Genomic DNA, 18,354 nt, shown 5'->3' on the forward strand with positions numbered 1-18,354 from the left:
TATTCAAAAAGTCAAATGGTGCTCCCTCACTTCCGAGCCCTGACATGTGCCCAAACAGTGGTTTACCCCCACATATGGGGTACCAGCATACTCAGGACAAACTGCGCAACAATTACTGGGGTCCAATTTCTCCTGTTACCCTTGTGAATCAAAAAAATGCTTGCTAAAACATAATTTTTGAGGAAAGAAAAATGATTTTTTATTTTCACGGCTCTGCGTTGTAAACGTCTGTGAAGCACTTGGGGGTTCAAAGTGCTCACCACATATCTAGATAAGTTCCTTTGGGGGTCTAGTTTCCAAAATGGGGTCACTTGTGGGGGGTTTCTACTGTTTAGGCACATCAGGGGCTCTGCAAACGCAACGTGACGCCCGCAGAGCATTCCATCAAAGTCTGCATTTCAAAACGTCACTACTTCACTTCCGAGCCTCGGCATGTGCCCAAACAGTGGTTTACACCCACATATGGGGTATCAGCGTACTCAGGAGAAACTGGACAACAACTTTTGGGGTCCAATTTCTTCTGTAACCCTTGGGAAAATAAAAAATTCTGGGCTAAAAGATCATTTTTGAGAAAATAATTTTTTTTTTTTTCATGGCTCTGCGTTATAAACTTCTGTGAAGCACTTGGGGGTTCAAAGTCCTCACCACACATCTAGATTAGTTCCTTTGGGGGTCTAGTTTCCAAAATGGTGTCATTTCTGGGGGATCTCCAATGTTTAGGCACACAGGGGCTCTCCAAACGTGACATGGTGTCCGCTAATGATTGGAGCTAATTTTCCATTTAAAAAGCCAAATGGCGTGCCATCCCTTCCGAGCCCTGCCGTGCGCCCAAACAGTGGTTTACCCCCACATATGGGGTATCAGCGTACTCAGGACAAACAGGACAACAATATTTGCGGTCCAATTTCTCCTATTATCCTTGACAAAATAGGAAATTCCAGGCTAAAAAATCATTTTTGAGGAAAGAAAAATTATTTTTTATTTTCATGGCTCTGCGTTATAAACTTCTGTGAAGCACCTGGGGGTTTAAAGTGCTCAATATGCATCTAGATAAGTTCCTTGGGGGGTCTAGTTTCCAAAATGGGGTCACTTGTGGGGGAGCTCCAATGTTTAGGCATACAGGGGCTCTCCAAACGCGACATGGTGTCCGCTAACAATTGGAGCTAATTTTCCATTCAAAAAGTCAAATGGCGCGCCTTCCCTTCCGAGCCCTGCCGAGTGCCCAAACAGTGGTTTACCCCCACATATGAGGTATCGACGTACTCGGGAGAAATTGCCCAACAAATATTATGATCCATTTTACCCTACTGCCCATGTGAAAATGAAAAAATTGAGGCGAAAATAATTTTTTTGTGAAAAAAAAGTACTTTTTCATTTTTACAGATCAATTTGTGAAGCACCTGAGGGTTTAAAGTGCTCACTAGGCATCTAAATAAGTTCCTTGGGGGGTCTAGTTTCCAAAATGGGGTCACTTGTGGGGGAGCGCCAATGTTTAGGCACACAGGAGCTATCCAAACGCGACATGGTGTCCGCTAACGATGGAAATAATTTTTCATTCAAAAAGTCAAATGGCGCTCCTTCCCTTCCGAGCCTTACCATGTGCCCAAACAGTGGTTTACCCCCACATGTGAGGTATTGGTGTACTCAGGAGAAATTGCCCAACACATTTTAGGATCCATTTTATCCTGTTGCCCATGTGAAAATGAAAAAATTGAGGCTAAAAGAATTTTTTTGTGAAAAAAAAGTACTTTTTCATTTTTACGGATTAATTTGTGAAGCACCTGGGGGTTCAAAGTGCTCACTATGCATCTAGATAAGTTCGTTGGGGCGTCTAGTTTCCAAAATGGGGTCACTTGTGGGGGAGCTCCAATTTTTAGGCACACGGGGGCTCTCCAAACGTGACATGGTGTCCGCTAAAGAGTGGAGCCAATTTTTCATTCAAAAAGTCAAATGGCGCTCCTTCCCTTCCAAGCCCTGCCGTGCGCCCAAACAGTGGTTTACCCCCACATATGAGGTATCAGCGTACTCAGGACAAATTGGACAACAACTTTCGTGGTTCAGTTTCTCCTTTTACCATTGGGAAAATAAAAAAATTGTTGCTAAAAAATAATTTTTGTGACTAAAAAGTTAAATGTTCATTTTTTCCTTCCATGTTGCTTCTGCTGCTGTGAAGCACCTGAAGGGTTAATAAACTTCTTGAATGTGGTTTTGAGTACCTTGAGGGGTGCAGTTTTTAGAATGGTGTCACTTTTGGGTATTTTCAGCCATATAGACCCCTCAAACTGACTTCAAATGTGAGGTGGTCCCTAAAAAAAATGGTTTTGTAAATTTCGTTGTAAAAATGACAAATCGCTGGTCAAATTTTAACCCTTATAACTTCCTAACAAAAAAAAATTTTGTTTCCAAAATTGTGCTGATGTAAAGTAAACATGTGGGAAATGTTATTTATTAACTATTTTGTGTCACATAACTCTCTGGTTTAACAGAATAAAAATTCAAAATGTGAAAATTGCGAAATTTTCAAAATTTTCGCCAAATTTCCGTTTTTATCACAAATAAACGCAGAATTTATTGACCTAAATTTACCACTAACATGAAGCCCAATATGTCACGAAAAAACAATCTCAGAACCGCTAGGATCCGTTGAAGCGTTCCTGAGTTATTACCTCATAAAGGGACACTGGTCAGAATTGCAAAAAACGGCAAGGTCTTTAAGGTCAAAATAGGCTGGGTCATGAAGGGGTTAAAGGTAACCTTTGAAATTGGTTCAACTAGGCTTCAGCCTACACTCTGCTCCTCTCCTCCTCCTGCTGACCCTGGGCTCAAACACCGCTAGTTTTTGCCCGGAACTGCTAGCTGCACAGAGAAAAACACCAGTCAATGTGTTAGTGGGGTTCAGCAACGCCAGCTGTTCCCCTGCTGTGTAGTCGGCAACGTGTCCAGCACAAGCCACGCTGGCACAACAGAACAAAAGCTGCCACCAGTGCAGGCTTCGGCCTACACTTTGCTCCTCTCCTCCTCCTGCTGACCCTGGGCTCAAACAACGCCTGTTTCTGCCCGGACATGCTAGCTGCACAGAGAAAAACACCAGCCAATGTGTTAGTGGGGTTCAGCACCGCCAGCTGTTCCCCTGCTGTGTAGTCGGCAACGTGTCCAGCACAAGCCACGCTGGCACAACCGACCAAAAGCTGCCACCAGTGCAGGCTTCGGCCTACACTTTGCTCCTCTCCTCCTCCTGCTGACCCTGGGCTCAAACAACGCCAGTTTCTGCCCGGACATGCTAGCTGCACAGAGAAAAACACCAGCCAATGTGTTAGTGGGGTTCAGCACCGCCAGCTGTTCCCCTGCTGTGTAGCTGGCAACGTGTCCTGCAAATGCCACGCAGGCACATTAACTGAAATTGAAGGGAGCCTGCCCCCCACCCCTAGGTGTTTCTATGTATAACAGCCACCTTGTACAGCAGTACTGCTGCATTTGTACAAGGTGGCTGACTTTTTGTCCTTGCCCACGTGGAACTCAAAACGTACAAAATGTGTCTCATTGAGACCATTCCACTGTCCCTGAGGTGTGACTTTCCTGGTGTGACTTTCCTTTCTAATGATACGCAGCACCCCCCTTGGTAGCGCTTCCCGTCTTCTGACATCATTGGTTGGCTTGTTGCGCCTGTGCGTCCCCCCTGCCTGAAACAATGCTCCTCGTTGTCTTATTTTGACTGCGAGGGTGTGATTGATGGGCACGAGCAGTGCATATCTTCACCTGTCTTAACTCATCTCCTTCCGCCTTCTTCAGACTGTGCAGCCTCATGGCCGCGGCATGCGAGAAGGGATCAGCAGAGGCCGCCCAGTCTGAAGCAGGTGTAAGGACGTGTGTGAGCGGCCAAAATATTTACTGCTCAAGGCCACGAATCACAGCACCGCAGTGTGACTTTATGAAAAGGCACTGTGGGTCTGGGATTTATGGCCATCGTTAACCGCACCGGCCAACATGAAATGAGGTCATAAGACGGGCAGCTCTAACAGGGCATTGCCAAGGGATAACACAAGAGCGCAGACTCCTGTACAGCAAATAACAACGCTCAGGAAGCTGCGCCAAGCACCAAGGTGTTATTTGGGACACCTGTGCTGCGTCTCCTTAAAAAGCCAAGTCACGCATCTACTACAGTTTGACTGTAGAATGGGCAAAATTGTGTACGTCTTTCATTCAGCGTGTGCAAGTAGACAAATTAATAGAGCAACCTTTCACTTGTGCAGCATTAATACTGCACAAAGTGTGTCTCTTGTACTTTGTAACACCTGAGGGGGGGTTAAAGGTTTCCTTTGAAATTGGTTCAAATAGGCTTCGGCCTACACTCTGCTCCTCTCCTCCTCCTCCTGCTTCAACACGGGCTCTAACATCGCTAGTTTTTGACCGCAAGTGCTAGCTGCACAGAGAAAAACACACGCCATTGTGTTAGTGGGGTTCAGCAACGCCAGCTGTTCCCCCACTGTGTAGCCGGCAAAGTGTCCTGCAAACGCAACGTAGACACAAAGCTGCCTCCAGTGCAGGCTTCGGCCTACACTCTGCTCCCCCTGCTTACCCTTAGCTCCAACACCGCTAGTTGGGGCTCTAGGAAGACAATCTTTAATAGGCAACGCATCTGGGTTCCAGCACCGCCAGCTGGTTCTCGGCAGTGTTCTTGTCACAGGTACTCCCTCGTGCCAAGCCTGGTTTCAGCACCGTCAGCTGTTTCCGGGTTGTGTCAAGCTCACTGAGACGCCTATGCTTGCCCCGTCGTGGTGCGGTCGGGTTAGCCAACTCCAGGGTGCCTCCAGTTTAGGAGCTTCCTATGTGGGCTGCGTGAACTGGTAGTCGAGGCTGGTTCTGTAGTGCCAGTAGGCCCAGCTCCCCCTGTAGGACTGTTGGGGTTCGGTAACTGCGGCTGCCTCGCGGCCTAGCTGTTCTCTCCTCTACTGTGGGCCTTGGGGTCCACCACCTGGTTCCAGCACCGTCAGCTGGTTCCGGGCCGAGCCTTTGGCTTAGGTGCCTCCTCCTGGGTATCCGAGTTCCGCCAACGTCAGGCGGTCCTTGGTAGTGCTTTTAAGCGCAGGCACCTACAGCTTAGTAACCGGGTTCCAGCACCGTCAGCTGGTCCTCGGTCGTGCCATTGGCTCTTGCACACTGGGGCAACGCATCTGGGTTCCAGCAACGCCAGCTGGTTCTCGGCAGTGTTTTTGACACAGGTACTCCCTCGTGACAAGCCTGGTTTCAGCACCGTCAGCTGTTTCCGGGTTGTGTCAAGCTCACTGAGACGCCTATGCTTGCCCCGTCGTGGTGCGGTCGGGTTAGCCAACTCCAGGGTGCCTCCAGTTTAGGAGCTTCCTATGTGGGCTGCGTGAACTGGTAGTCAAGGCTGGTTCTGTAGTGCCAGTAGGCCCAGCTCCCCCTGTAGGACTGTTGGGGTTCGGTAACTGCGGCTGCCTCGCGGCCTAGCTGTTCTCTCCTCTCCTGTGGGCCTTGGGGTCCACCACCTGGTTCCAGCACCGTCAGCTGGTTCCAGGCCGAGCCTTTGGCTTAGGTGCCTCCTCCTGGGTATCCGAGTTCCGCCAACGTCAGGCGGTCCTTGGTAGTGCTTTTAAGCGCGGGCACCTACAGCTTAGTAACCGGGTTCCAGCACCGCCAGCTGGTCCTCGGTCGTGCCATTGGCTCTTGCACACTGGGGCAACGCATCTGGGTTCCAGCACCGCCAGCTGGTTCTCGGCAGTGTTTTTGTCACAGGTACTCCCTTGTGCCAAACCTGGTTTCAGCACCGTCAGCTGTTTCCGGGGTGTGTCAAACTCGCTGAGACGCCTATGTTTGCCCCGTCGTGTTGCAGTCGGGTTAGCCAACTCCAGGGTGCCTCCAGTTTAGGAGCTTCCTATGTGGGCTGCGTGAACTGGTAGTCAAGGCTGGTTCTGTAGTGCCAGTAGGCCCAGCTCCCCCTGTAGGACTGTTGGGGTTCGGTAACTGCGGCTGCCTCGCGGCCTAGCTGTTCTCTCCTCTCCTGTGGGCCTTGGGGTCCACCACCTGGTTCCAGCACCGTCAGCTGGTTCCAGGCCGAGCCTTTGGCTTAGGTGCCTCCTCCTGGGTATCCGAGTTCCGCCAACGTCAGGCGGTCCTTGGTAGTGCTTTTAAGCGCGGGCACCTACAGCTTAGTAACCGGGTTCCAGCACCGCCAGCTGGTCCTCGGTCGTGCCATTGGCTCTTGCACACTGGGGCAACGCATCTGGGTTCCAGCAACGCCAGCTGGTTCTCGGCAGTGTTTTTGACACAGGTACTCCCTCGTGCCAAGCCTGGTTTCAGCACCGTCAGCTGTTTCCGGGTTGTGTCAAGCTCACTGAGACGCCTATGCTTGCCCCGTCGTGGTGCGGTCGGGTTAGCCAACTCCAGGGTGCCTCCAGTTTAGGAGCTTCCTATGTGGGCTGCGTGAACTGGTAGTCAAGGCTGGTTCTGTAGTGCCAGTAGGCCCAGCTCCCCCTGTAGGACTGTTGGGGTTCGGTAACTGCGGCTGCCTCGTGGCCTAGCTGTTCTCTCCTCTCCTGTGGGCCTTGGGGTCCACCACCTGGTTCCAGCACCGTCAGCTGGTTCCGGGCCGAGCCTTTGGCTTAGGTGCCTCCTCCTGGGTATCCGAGTTCCGCCAACGTCAGGCGGTCCTTGGTAGTGCTTTTAAGCGCGGGCACCTACAGCTTAGTAACCGGGTTCCAGCACCGTCAGCTGGTCCTCGGTCGTGCCATTGGCTCTTGCACACTGGGGCAACGCATCTGGGTTCCAGCAACGCCAGCTGGTTCTCGGCAGTGTTTTTGACACAGGTACTCCCTCGTGCCAAGCCTGGTTTCAGCACCGTCAGCTGTTTCCGGGTTGTGTCAAGCTCACTGACACGCCTATGCTTGCCCCGTCGTGGTGCGGTCGGGTTAGCCAACTCCAGGGTGCCTCCAGTTTAGGAGCTTCCTATGTGGGCTGCGTGAACTGGTAGTCAAGGCTGGTTCTGTAGTGCCAGTAGGCCCAGCTCCCCCTGTAGGACTGTTGGGGTTCGGTAACTGCGGCTGCCTCGCGGCCTAGCTGTTCTCTCCTCTCCTGTGGGCCTTGGGGTCCACCACCTGGTTCCAGCACCGTCAGCTGGTTCCGGGCCGAGCCTTTGGCTTAGGTGCCTCCTCCTGGGTATCCGAGTTCCGCCAACGTCAGGCTGTCCTTGGTAGTGCTTTTAAGCGCGGGCACCTACAGCTTAGTAACCGGGTTCCAGCACCGCCAGCTGGTCCTCGGTCGTGCCATTGGCTCTTGCACACTGGGGCAACGCATCTGGGTTCCAGCACCGCCAGCTAGTTCTCGGCAGTGTTCTTGTCACAGGTACTCCCTCGTGCCAAGCCTGGTTTCAGCACCGTCAGCTGTTTCCGGGTTGTGTCAAGCTCACTGAGACGCCTATGCTTGCCCCGTCGTGGTGCGGTCGGGTTAGCCAACTCCAGGGTGCCTCCAGTTTAGGAGCTTCCTATGTGGGCTGCGTGAACTGGTAGTCAAGGCTGGTTCTATAGTGCCAGTAGGCCCAGCTCCCCCTGTAGGACTGTTGGGGTTCGGTAACTGCGGCTGCCTCGCGGCCTAGCTGTTCTCTCCTCTCCTGTGGGCCTTCGGGTCCACCACCTGGTTCCAGCACCGTCAGCTGGTTCTCGGCAGTGTCTTTTGCTCTTGTACCTTCTGCTCCCCATCCTGGTTCCAGTACCGTCAGCTGGTTCCGGGCAGAGCCTTTGGCTTAGGTGCCTCCTTCTGGGTATCCAAGTTCCACCAACGTCAGGTGGTCCTTGGTAGTGCTTTCAGGCACGGGTACCTCCTGCTTAGTAACAGGGTTCCAGTAACGTCAGCTGGTCCTCGGTAGTTCCATTGGCTCTTGGACCTTCGGCTACCCATCCGGGTTCCAGTACCGTCAGCTGGTTCTCGGCAGTGTCTTTTGCTCTTGTACCTTCTGCTCCCCATCCTGGTTCCAGTAACGTCAGCTGGTTCCGGGCAGAGCCTTTGGCTTAGGTGCCTCCTTCTGGGTATCCGAGTTCCGCCAACGCCAGGCGGTCCTTGGTAGTGCTTTTTAGCACGGGTACCTCCTGCTTAGTAACCGGGTTCCAGTAACGTCAGCTGGTCCTCGGTAGTTCCATAGGCTCTTGAACCTTCGGGTAGCCATCCGAGTTCCAGTTCCATCAGCTGGTTCTTGGCATTTTCTCAGCCTTCTTGTACCTTCTGCTACATTTCCAAGTTTAAGACCCTAAAGTCGACGACCCGGAAGACCACCCCGATGACGACGACCCGGAAGACCACCCCGATGACGACGACGACGACCCGGAAGACCACCCCGATGACGACGGCGGAGACGACGACGGCGGAGACGACGACGGCTGAGACGACGACGGCGGAGATGACGACACTGGAGACGACGACCCTGGAGACGACGACATGGAAGACCGAGAAGCAGAAGAACAAGAGGCTGCAGAACAAAGAGCAGAAGAACATTAAGCATAAGACTTAATATCAGAGCAAAAGATATTATCTAAATTATATGCAGAAGAAGACTAAGCAGTGTATGGGGGTGAGTCCGTTCCTCCTCGTGGTGCCCCTGGATAAAGCCTGATGCTGCAGGCCAAACTGAACGCGGACAAATGTAACTTTTGTGACTGGCAGAACGGAAGGTGTAATCTTCCAACTTTTATAGATAACAACTACGGGAATGCCTGTCACAAATGAGAATATGATGAAGAAGTAGAATAGGAAGAATAATAACAGTGGAATAAAAAGAATATGTAGAATAGGAAGAATAATAATAGTTGAATAAAATGAATATGAAGAATGTAATAAAAAAAAAATAGGTAGAAGATGAAGAAGAAGATGAATAAGGTGAAGAAGAAGTTGATGTCAAAGATGCTGATGATGATGAAGATGAAAGTGTGGGAAAAGTAAAAAAAAAAAAGAAAAAAAAGAAGGGGAAGGGCGTGGAATAGTGAAACATCAATATCTGACAAAATAAAAAAAAATTTACATACTCAATATCTTTTTCACTCCGAACGTCTTTAAAAAAAACAAAAACATGCTATTCTATTTGATTGGGCTAAACCTCATTGCCTTTAATGTCTCCGCCACCTCCCACAATACATCCTGCATTATTCTTAGTTGTTTTCCTTCATGTAGAATGAACCTACAAGGAAATAAAGGGTTTATTTTAATTCCGATATTTTGGTCCCATTGACTTGCATTGGGATCGGGTATCGGTATCGGCGATATCCGATATTTTTTGAATATCGGCCGATCCCAACCGATACCGATACTTTCCGATATCGGAAGGTATCGCTCAACACTACTGAGGATATAATTGTGTCTTCTGTTTTTCTAGATCTTAGTAAGGAAATTCATGAAGCTCAAGAGTTTACCTTTGACAGTACCCCTTCTCCATATTTATTTATCCTTCCCCATTTTTGTCTGCAAGTACTCCATGAGTCTCATGATTCTGACCTTGCAGGTCACATTATTCTACTACCTTTTTGGTGACCATCCATTTCCCAGGATTCTGAGAAATATATTCATGCTTGTTACATTTGTGCCTGAGCAAAACACACCAGACCCATGTAGTCGGAGTTCTTCTGTCCTTACACACCCATAAAAGTGCAAACATGTCTGTTTTTTTATCCCATTCATTGATCAAAATACTCATATAAGTCTGTGGGTCCATGAAAATCATGGACAATATATGGTGCCATTGATGTGTCATCCATGATCTATGCATTTTTAACATTGTAAGGCTATGTGCCCACATTGCAGAATAGAATAAGATTTTTCCTCATCAAAACGGCACACCTTTGCCAGGGAAAATGCATGCAGATTTTGATGCATTTTTGATGCCTTTTTCATGAGTTTTTTCTAAGCGTTTTTGAGGACAAATAAAGTTGGGACAAAAAAAGGCTCCTATGAGGTCATTTCCTAGTCCAGCCCCTCTTCTCCATTTTATGTTCTTGTTGGATTCAAGATGCCACAACTGCAGCCACAGCGGTGTCTCTGCCAAGAAAATATGAAGATTTTGCTGCTTACTTTACTAATTCTGCTGCACCACCACAGTGAGCAGGTAACATATTGTCAATAGATTTTTTATCTGTTTAATATTTGGATGTATTACAAAAATTTCAAATGTGCCATTCTAAGCTTGGCTTATTTCTTTTATTTCTTTTGCTTTTCTAATTTCTTTTTTTCTTTTCATGTTTTTGGCCACAGGAGAGAGCTACACATCACTGGACCTCCAATTTAGGGTTGGTAAATCCACCATTTCAAGAATTGTGAGGTGCCCATCTGACAGACGTTGCAGCCCATCGTGATGCCTTGCCCAACCGAGGAGACTTGGCTTCAGGTCGCAGCAGGCTTTCAAACTGTGGCCAATTTCCCCAACTGCATAGGTGCTGTCGATGGAAAACATGTGAGAGTGTATAAGCTACCACGATCAGTATCACGCTTCTTTAATTATAAGAAGTATTTTTCTGTGGTCCTGTTGGCGGTGGCTGATGCACATTACAGATTTGTTGCCATTGATGTGGGTGCCTATGGCAGTTCTGGGGACTCTTGAGTGTTGCAATCATCACAGATTGGACTGCTCCGAGCCCCAAGACCTTTGCCGGGTTCCACAGATCCAGTTCCCTTTGTGATGGTATCGGATGAGGCATTTCCCTTAAAGACCAACCTGCTGCACCCATACCGACGAAGGGGACTGGATTACCGGCAGAGGATTTTTAATTATCGGCTGAGCCGTGCACGAAGATATCTTTCACACTGCCATCCAGTTAGATCCGGAGACCGTTGACACTCTAATTAAGGCATGCTGTGTACTTCACAACTACGCTCGTGAATACAGCATAGAGGTAGATGAGGAGTCACAGCTGTCTGAATTAATTGCAGTTGACAACTTGGGTGAAGGAAGGCAATCCAACTTGTGTGTGCGTGTACGAGAAACCTTCACTGACTACTTCATGAGTCTTGAAGGTGCCGTGCACTGGCATTACTCCTGTGCTGGTGTTGAGCAACCTGAACAGCAGAGAAGATCAGATACCTAACCACAAGCGATCAAGGCTGGTTTTTCTTGCAAAATTTTTAAACCCAAATTTTTTGTATAAAAATGAATCCTCTGTTAGACTAAAATCTATATCTCTGTGGAAGGGACAACATGAATATGATCCAGATAATATGGATATATAAGAAAACATTACCTCGCTGTCTCCTCCTGCACAATGATAAATTGGGAAGAATTGGGCTCTGAAGAAAAGAGCAAATATGATCATTTACTTCTATGTCGTTCAGTTTTCCTAAACAATAGAAAGTCTAATTTCTTATTTTACAGGAAGGAGTTTATGTTACTTCCAGACGCTTTGTTACATACCTGACTCTGTATTTAGCAGGTGGGAACCAGAGCCACCACCTTCATCTCCAAGGCTCCTTGGAGACCACAGAATAAGTGGAAGAGACTGAAATAAAGAAACACAAAGACCCAAACATTGAGAATTAAGATGCATCGATATGGCAGTATAATCTAAGAATGCCACGTCCATTTCTTCTTGAAACCCAAAGCCACAAACCGCGCTGGAGAGAAACGAGCGCTCACCTGATGGACATTCTCACCACTGCTGTCGTCCTGTGTCTGGTATATATATATATATATATATATATATATATATATATATTTATATATATATATATATATATATATATATATATATATATATATATAGATATATACATAAGACAGTGGCTTACAAAAGTATTCACTCCCTTGACTTTTTATCTATTTTTTTTTACATTACTACCTGTGTGTAAATATTTTTGTAATCTGGTCTGTGTGTGATGCTTCAGCACTAAATAGTCTGTGTTGGTGAAGTGAGAAAAATATAGGCATAAATTACATTTTTGGCATCAAATAACTAAAAATTTGCATGTACATATGTACTACTCACACCTTTTGCTATGAAGCCTCTAAAAATTTGTCACAGAAGGAAGTATTCCACCGTCATCATTACAGATGAGCGAACCTTACAAGGATCGGTTTGGTTCAGATTCGGCGAACGTCCCGATGTTCACCGAACAGTTCGTCACACAGTTTGTCAAACAAAACTGAACCCAATTGAATTCAATGGGAGACAAAACAAAACGCACAGACAACACCTTCAGGGGGGCCAAAGAGCTGTCAAAACAGCTCAAATTAGGGGCAGACACTAGGAAAAGGGGAATCAATTGACCCAGAGTACAAATAGTATAATTGTGCAGCATGGATGCATGGGACAAGGCCTGGACCAGCATTTCTAGCTGGAACATTGATCAGTAACAGATGGATAAGTGGCAGGTGTAGGCCTGCAGCTCTCAGAGGTCTGCCAAATTCAGGCAACACACATGATAGAGACCCAACTTGGAGTCCAAACATTTGCCAAAATTAGGGGCAAACACCAGGAATAGTGGCATCAATTGACCCACAGTAAAAATTGTCTAATGGCGCAGCAGTCAGGCATGGGCCATACATCAGACAGGTCTGGCCCAGCATTTACAGCTTTGAAATTAAGTTGAAATTAGGAGGTGGGTGAGAGACCAGTGTAGGCCTGCTGTGCTGTGAGCCCTGCCAAATTCAGGCAACACACATGAAGAAGAGCCAACTTGGGGGGCAAACAATTCCTAAAATAAGGGGCAGACAACAGGAAAAGTGGCATCAATCTACAAACAGTAAAAATTTGATAATGGCACAGCAGCATTCAGCCATGTGCCTTGCATGAGGTATCAGGGTATGGGCCAGTATTTATAGTTTTTAATTTAAGCTTAAATTAAGACGAGGTGGGTGAGGGACCAGGGTAGGCCTGCTTTACTGGAAGCCCTAATACCTTATGCAACAGCTCAAACTAATTTTCTGCTCAGCCACAGTCAGGTGGCACAAATATCAGCTTCATCAACTACTATTGTTAGAAACATTTCATGATAGCAACACATGTAGTTGACTGAAAGTAAGTGCAGACCTGCCAATCTGGGAACCCTATTGCTACAGCCAACACACATGATGGAAACCCAAGTTGTGGAACAAACTATTCCCAAAATTATTAATACACACCACTAAAGTGTCATCAATTTCCCCAGAGTAGAAATAATATAATTGTGCAGTTTTTTGTAAACTTAGGTTACTGTATGGTCTGCTCGACTAACCTTCTTGGCAGCCACACAGCGGTATTATTATTATTTATTGTTATAGCGCCATTTATTCCATGGTGCTTTACATGTGAAAAGGGGCATGTGACCACCCATGTGACCGCCCATGTGACCGCTCACGCGACCTTATCACAAGCCGCGACGTCATCGAAGGCCCTTCAGGCGCTCATTCTTAGGAAGGAAGGCTGCCGGTGAGAACCAGGGCGCGTCCGAGGGTGAGTATATTAATATTTTTTTTTGTTTATTCTTTATTTTACACTTAAATATGAATTCCGATACCGATTCCCGATATCTTAAACATATCGGAACTCGGCATCGGAATTCCGATTCCAGATTCAGAAGATCGCCGACCTCATGGCCGACCCCACACAGGGGTCGGGTTTCATGAAACCCGACTTTGCCAAAAGTCGTCGACTTCTGAATCTGGCCGACCCGTTTTGCTCAACCCTACTCACCATCCTTTGCCCCCCGGATCCAGGCGAAGCATTTGCCGATGCTCTTCACGCGCTCCAGTCCCCAGAGTGCATTGCGTTCTTGTGAGATGATGACGTAGCAGTATCGCAAGACTGCTACGTCATCATCTTGCGAGATTGCAATGCATGGAGCGGTCACCGGAGCGTCGCGAGGAGCGGGAAAGGCCTGTTCTGGATCCGAGGGGCCGACGGACGGTGAGTATATAACTATTTTTAATTTTTTTTATTATTTCATAGTCACAGTAATCTGAGTTCCCCCAAAAACAATAAGTGCCCACTTTACATTTAATAATGTCCTGAGTCTCCCCCCTGTACAGCTCCCATATACACAGTCTGATGCTCTCTTTTATACAGTATAATGCCCCTGACCATGTATATACTGACCTCTTAGTATCACCAAACTGTTTGATGGCTCCAACACTGTATGATGACCCGGTCACTGTAATCTCCACACTGTATGATGGCCCCCTAAATAGCCGCCATATAGTATAATGCACCAGAGAGTCCTCAATATAGTATAATGCACTCTCCATTGGCCTCCTAATAGTATAACTAGATGGTAGCCCGATTCTAACGCATCGGTTATTCTAGAATATGTATGTAGTTTATTTATGAAGATTTTAGAATAATACATTGAATACACAGGATTCGGCCAACCGCGACCAATTAGCAAAGCGTGGTTCAAATCCCAGGCCAATTCGCGGCCGGACTGCGCCAGTCGCTGATTGTTCGCGGCCGGCCACGTAGTATATAGCACATCCACGTAGTATATAGCACAGCCACGTAGTACATAGCACAGCCACATAGTATATTGCACAGCTACTTAGTATATAGCACAGCCACGTAGTATATAGCACAGCCACGTAGTATATAGTGCAGCCACATAGTATATAGCACAGCCCACGGAGTATATAGCACAGCCCATGGAGTATATAGCACAGCCACGTAGTATATAACAGCCCACAAATAAATAGCACAGCCACGTTTTACATAGCACAGCCGCGTAGTATATTCCACAGCCACGTAGTACATAGCACAGCCACATAGTATATAGCACAGCCACATAGTATATAGCACAGGCCATGGAGTATATAGCACAGCCCAGAGTATATAGCACAGCCACGTAGTATATAACACAGCCCACAGAGTATATAGCACAGGCTATGGAGTGTATAGCAGCCCACATAGCATATAACACAGCCACGTAGTTTATAGCAGCCCACGTAGCATATAACACAGCTCACGTAGTATATAAGAGCCCACTCACGCAGTATATAACACAGCCCATGTAGTGTATAACACAGCCAACGTAGTATATAACAGCCCACATAGTGTATAACACAGCCACGTAGTATATAGCACAGCCCATGTAGTATATAGCACAGCGACATAGTATATAGCACAGCCACGTAGGATATTGCACAGCCACGTAGAATATTGCACAGCCATGTAGGATATTACACAGCCACGTAGAATATTGCACAGCCACGTAATATATTGCACAGCCCACGTAGTATATTGCACAGCCCACGTAGTATATTGCACAGCCCACGTAGTATATAGCTCAGACTCGTAGTATATTGCACAGCCACGTAGTATATTGCACAGCCCACATAGTTTATTGCACAGCCCACGTAGTATATTGCACAGCCCACATAGTATATAGCAATGTGGGCATCATATCCCTGTTAAAAAAAAGAATTAAAATTAAAAAATAGTTATATACTCACCATCCGTTGGACCCCAGAGCCAGGTGAAGCGTTTACCGATGCTCCTTGCGCGCTACGGTCCCCAGAGTGCATTGCGGTCTCGTGAGATGATCGCAATGCATGGAGTGGTCACCAAAGCGTCGCGAGGAGCGGGAAAGGCCTGTTCTGGATCTGAGGAGCCGACGGACGGTGAGTATATAACTATTTTTTATTTTTTTATTATTTTTAACATTAGATCTTTTTACTATTGATGCTGCATAGGCAGCGTCAATAGTAAAAAGTTGGTCACACAGGGTTAATAGCAACATTAACGGAGTGCGTTACACAGCGGCATAACGTGCTCCGCTAATGCTGCCATTAACCTTGTGTGAGCGCTGACTGCGGGGAGCATGGAGCGGGCGCTGACTGCAGGGAGTAAGGAGCGGCCATTTTGCATCGTGAGGAGCGGGAAAGGCCTGTTCTGGATCCGAGAGGCCGATGGACGGTGAGTATATAACTATTTTTTATTTTTTTTAATTATTTTTAACATTAGATCTTTTTACTATTGATGCTGCATAGGCAGCGTCAATAGTAAAAAGTTGGTCACACAGGGTTAATAGCAGTGTTAATGGAGTGCGTTACACCGTGGCATAACGCGCTCCGCTAATGCTGCCATTAACCCCGTGTGAGCGCTGACTGCAGGGAGTATGGAGCGGGCGCTGACTGCGAAGAGTAAGGAGCGGCCATTTTGCTGCCGGACTGTGCCCGTCACTGATTGGTCGCGACAAAACAGCCACGACCAATCAGCGACTTGGGATTTCCGTTACAGACAGACAGAAAGACAGACAGATAGAAAGATGGAAGTGACCCTTAGACAATTATATAGTAGTTACACTTCCCATAGGCAGACAATATATTGTATAATGCATTCCCAACAGGCAGACTCTGTATAGTATAATGCACCCCCCATAGGTAGACATGTAGCATAGTGCACTCCCCATAGGCAGACTCTATATTGCATAATGCACCCCCCATAGACAGACTCTATATAATATAATGCACCCCCATAGGCAGATTCTTTATAGTATAATGCACCCTCATAGGCAGATTCTTTATAGCATAATGCAGCCCCCCATAGGCAGACTGTATAGTATTATGCACCCCCCATAAAAAGACTCTATAGCATAATGCAGCCCACCATAGGCAGTCTCTATAATATTATGTACCCCCATAGGCAGACTCTATAGTATAATGCACCCCCATAAGAAGACTACAGTATAATGTACCCCCATAGGCAGACTCTATAGTATAATGCAGCCCCCCATAGGCAGATGCTTTAGCATAATACAGACTTTAGAGTATAATGCAGCACCCTATAGGCAGACTCTACAGTATAATGCACCCCCATAGGCAGACTCTAAATTATAATGTAGCCCTCCATAGGCAGACCCTATAGTACAATGCAGCCCCCCATACGCAGATTCTATAGTATAATGCAGCCCCTCATAGGCAGACTCTATATAATATAAAGCAACCCCAGGAAAAATAAATACAATGCTCACTTCTCCTCATTCCTCCACTGCTCCCAGCACCCAAACATCTCTGGACAATGGGAGCCTAGTAGTGATGTCATTGCAACCCCATCAGTGTCTGCATCACGGATGTCAGATGCTGAGAAGGGGATGATGGGAGAGGGAGAGTAGCTGATACAGTTGCAATGATGGAGGGGGCCCACTGCTGGCGCTAGGCCCCCCTCCTGCTCATGGGCCCAATAGTGGCTGGGTGGCAGAGCAGAGAGATCAAGTCTCCCTGCTCTGCAATAGAATGTAACTGTATAGGCAGGAGCATGGTCTAAAAAGCTTCTGTCAGTGCAGCACTGACAGGTATAGTACATTGCAATGCCTGTGCATTGTGCCTGTGATTTCTCAGAGTAATAAAAGTTAAAGTCCCATAAAGGGACTAAGTACAAAAGTAAAAACAAAGATAAAAAAATTGTAAAAATAAAATTAAAAAAACAAACTAAAGAAAAAAAAGAACGGCTGAACAAAAGTGGAATAAAACGTGATCAAAAAGACAAATATATATAAAAATAGTATCACTGAAAACATCATCTTGTCCTGCAAAAAACAATCTGCCATACAGTTCTGTCGGTGGAAAAAAAATGTTTAGTTCTCAGAATAAAGTGATGCAAAAATAATTATTTTTTTAGAAAATAGGCTTTATTGCATAATAGAGCCAAAACATAAAAAAACGATATAAATATGGTATCATGTTAATCCTACTGACCAGAAAATTAAAGCTGCCTTTCCAGACCCCTTGGGATGCCAACTGTCGGTAACTTGTGGCTTGAGGATCCACTAGCATTTTGCCAGCCCTGGTTCTGTCTCTCCTCTGTCTCTCTTCCGACCAGTCTTGGCCTGACAGTCCACTCACAAGTTGATGGATTCTGGCTCTCCCATCTGCAGTTTGCAAGAACCCCAGTAGTGAAGGCTGCGGTCGGAATTCAGGACTGGTGGCTGTGGGAATGCAGCTGGTCCTGGACCACAGGCTCCTGACACTCCACTGTTGTACCAGCTTCCTCTGTCTCCTATATTCCTCTGGTCACTCCCTCCTGAATCTCACATAATTCTGGCATCTTTGTCAACCTCAGACCACGTAGTAAATAGTAATCTATGGATGAGTAATTGAATACATAAGCATTTTTCAATGTTTTTTGGCGCTGTTACAGTATATAACACAGATATGTACCACAGACCACATAATAGTATATGGATCAGTAATTGAATACAGAAAAATGTTTCAACGCTTTTTTGGACTGTTATATAACACAGAAATGTACCGCAAAGCACCTAATACTTTATGAATGACAATATAGTAAATTTTTTCATCCAAAAAATAAAAATGTGGTCAACTACTGCAGCTACAGTATATATTTAGCAATGGACTGCAAAGCCATAATCCCTGCCTCGAGACTTAGAGACTGTATTCAG

At 46.7% G+C, this 18,354-nt stretch overlaps 1 long non-coding RNA gene across 1 annotated transcript; it reads right to left on the reverse strand.

Annotated features, from left to right (window-relative positions):
* Window positions 1-11,236: 11,236 nt before the first annotated feature.
* On the reverse strand, window positions 11,237-17,921 carry LOC138680956 (uncharacterized). Its single transcript, XR_011321856.1, has 3 exons — window positions 17,651-17,921; window positions 11,402-11,486; window positions 11,237-11,277 (listed from the first exon to the last, which is right to left on the reverse strand). It is a non-coding gene; the product is annotated as an uncharacterized lncRNA (long non-coding RNA).
* Window positions 17,922-18,354: the final 433 nt, after the last annotated feature.

Source organism: Ranitomeya imitator, chromosome 5 (assembly GCF_032444005.1).
Source record: "Ranitomeya imitator isolate aRanImi1 chromosome 5, aRanImi1.pri, whole genome shotgun sequence".
NCBI lineage: Eukaryota > Metazoa > Chordata > Amphibia > Anura > Dendrobatidae > Ranitomeya > Ranitomeya imitator.